This window comes from Rhagoletis pomonella, unplaced genomic scaffold, assembly GCF_013731165.1.
Source record: "Rhagoletis pomonella isolate Grant_MI unplaced genomic scaffold, Rhpom_1.0 Rhpom_scaffold_00006, whole genome shotgun sequence".
NCBI classification, from domain to species: domain Eukaryota; kingdom Metazoa; phylum Arthropoda; class Insecta; order Diptera; family Tephritidae; genus Rhagoletis; species Rhagoletis pomonella.
The window spans coordinates 7,552,412-7,555,471 of NW_023458560.1; the positions used below are offsets into that span (position 1 = coordinate 7,552,412).

General features: G+C 34.0%; 1 long non-coding RNA gene across 1 annotated transcript; it reads left to right on the forward strand.

The window, feature by feature from the left end:
- The first annotated feature begins 1,285 nt into the window (after positions 1 to 1,285).
- Positions 1,286 to 2,145, forward strand: LOC118740365. Its single transcript, XR_004993124.1, has 5 exons — positions 1,286 to 1,328; positions 1,389 to 1,450; positions 1,503 to 1,568; positions 1,625 to 1,749; positions 1,806 to 2,145. It is a non-coding gene; the product is annotated as an uncharacterized LOC118740365 (long non-coding RNA).
- Positions 2,146 to 3,060: the final 915 nt, after the last annotated feature.

A 3,060-nucleotide genomic window follows, 5' to 3' on the forward strand; every position in this document is an offset into this window, starting at 1 on the left:
CACTAAAGTAAACAAACTGGAGATTAATAGCAAATTAACGAAAAATAAATTCAACAAACGTTGTGCTTATTAAATTTACGCACTTTAGTTATATACTAGCATTAATAATAAAATTTGCAATAAATAACTCAAAAAGGTCATATTTTCTTTTGTTTATTTACAAACATGTGTTTGTGATCAGCTGATTTTCTTACTTGAGTTTTCGCTGGGAAAAATTTTTCCAGCAGAAATTTGCAGCTCTCTTTCACATTTTGCTCTCTCAATTTCCCCTACTTTGCAAGTTTTTGGGGTACGAGAACGCAAAACCAGTAAAAGTTTTCTAAAACTTTAGATAGTTAGGCGTACGAGTACACACCTTATAACAGACAACAGCATGAGCATACTCACTTCCATCTAAATAGTATGAACTCAATGCTGTGAACTCTATACGGGTAGTGAGAAACACGATACGAACAGTGATATTCATAGTTAGTTTTGAAATAAATGTTTAGGTGCAGTGTACTCATTTGATTTCAAATATCGCATTGATATACTCTTTCCAAATCAAGTCAAGCGAATGAAAAACACTGTTATGAAAAGCAAGTCGAGCAATCGAATAACACTCATTGACTTCAAACAATTATACAGTAATACTAGGTTCACATATAAGTAGATTATCTTCATTTTCGAGCTTAACTTCCTAATCTGTAATTAGAAAAAGAGATTAGCCATATAAAATTCCTCCCGTGTTAATCTGTAATTATAAAATAATCTCAGATTTAACCGATAACTTTTCGGTGTCCATCCTAGTTTTATCGATTGTTTTTGCGAAGAAGAGGAGAAATGGCAAATGTAAAAGTAAACAAAAATGGACGCTGGCAAGGAAAAGAGGGTTCTAAAGGTATTTTTTTTAATAAAATGTTAAGTTAAAATATATCTATATTGCTCAATATAGCAGAAAAACGTGATCACGGTGGCACAGAGAAAAAAAAATAACTTTTCCTTGAGATGTGAGAATAACAAGCACAACAAATTTGACGGCTAATAATCTGAGATTTGCCTGTGTGAACGGTGCGATTAAAAAACGAGCTTTGATTGAGGTAATATTGATATGTGAACATAGTTTAAACCCATGATGCAATAATGAAAGGTGTTATACGTCGGCAACTTCTCGCTCTAATCCGCCATCTTGAACTACCTTAGGAGAAACTGTGTTGTTTCTTTGCTAATTTCACTGAACATTTCCCAAAATATTAGAAAAAAATTCTAAACAAGCTACATTGATTCAATTTTCGTTGTTCGTTTTGTTCTTATTCGCTGACATTTGTTTTCTAATTGCGTGAAATTTGGTAAGTATTGTAATAAAACCGAATTATTTTACAAATAAATTATAATTTTGCATTTATTAGGTAATTTCCTTAGTGTTTTCCTGGCCGACCTGTGCTGGTATTGTAATTAAGAGCTAATACACGTAAGTTACAACATATTATTTTGACTTCATTGATGAACCATTCCATTTGCAGCATTCTCTGGTGAACTGCAGCTGCGGCCGAATTTGATTGTGTGCATCATCATGCAGATATTTTGAAGTAAGTTGGAACCAACTCTTTGTTATTTCAAAACCTAATGAACCATTTATTCGCAGATTTTGTGGACGCTTCTGCTGTGCTGCGTTCCTCCGCCCGTGTATTGCTCCGCCCGTGTTTTATAGTGTTGCGTTCCTGTTGCGCCTTTGCATTAGTGTGTGCGTTGTGCTTTAGACACGTTGAAGTAAGTTGAAACCAGGTTTTTGTTTGTTAAAAACCTAAAAAGCCATTCATTTGCAGATTGTTTCTATGCTTCTGCTGTGCTGCGTACCTGCTTCACCCGTGTATTAGATTGCAGCGTTCCTGTTAATATAAACATCGTCGTTTAAGTACAAAACCGCGTAACTGACATTTGCTGCTAAAAATTGGATTTGCTCACACAAGTTCTTGCCTCAATCCTTATCCATTCTTCCTGAAACATACTAGCCAAAAATGCGATTGCTTTTTAAAAAAAGATAAACCATTTTGAAATATGAGTGTTTTCACTCTCTAGAAAATAATTTATGCAACCTCGCTGGGTTTGCTTTATCTTGATACGCGGTTTTGCATTTTATTGATACACGGTTTTGTACTTTAAACGACGATATGTAGATGTATGTACATATATATCACATATATTGAATTAGATACATATGTATGTATAGACAATTAATGATGCGTACATAATTTTTTTTATGTTGAAACTAGATATGTAGGTATATAGCAAGAATGATAGAATACAAGATTGCGCCGATCAGAGAGGATTTTTGAGAATAACTTTTGTGTGACGTCACACTGGTGCAATTGCGAGAGAGAAATGCCAAAGCGTGAGCAAGAATGGAAGAAGAAGAAAAAATGTTGCAAGGAAAACGTAAACAAGTTGCACCAGTGTGACGTCATGCAAACAACGATTCTGTCAAATTCGTTAAGAGAGGAATAACGGTCCGAGATCGGCGCAACCTTTGTATTCTCTCAATCGTGGGTATATAGTATGTTATTATTATTATTTGGTTCAAAAAAGTCCTATCTCAAATGAAAATACTTTGAAAATGTGCTGAGATAGGGCGTTTTTGGATCGCCAGCTGAGATAGGGTGTTTTTGAACCGAGTTCTGAGGTAGGGCATTTTTCAGTCAAATTCTAAAGTAGGGCGTTTTCCAACCACATTTTGAAATAGGGCGTTGAAAAGTTGTCTGATGTCGAGTGTTTTTCGATAGTCGCATTTTTCGGTATATGGAAGACGATTAAACACCATTTGTTTTTATATCGATTCTAAAAAATCAACGGTAATTTTTAGCCACTTCAAACTTGCATATAATAAGACTTAAATTGAAGGGGCTATAAAACTGAGTGCTCAAAAAAACTGTAACACTTCTGAGAAAAAAGTGTGAATTTTGGGTGAAAATTTGTTGTATTTTTTGTAGTTTTCTACGAAGTTTTAAAATTGGTTTTATATGGGTTTTGTTAGAAATTGAAGTTTATTTTTATTGCAAATTCTTAGAAATAAATTAACATGAG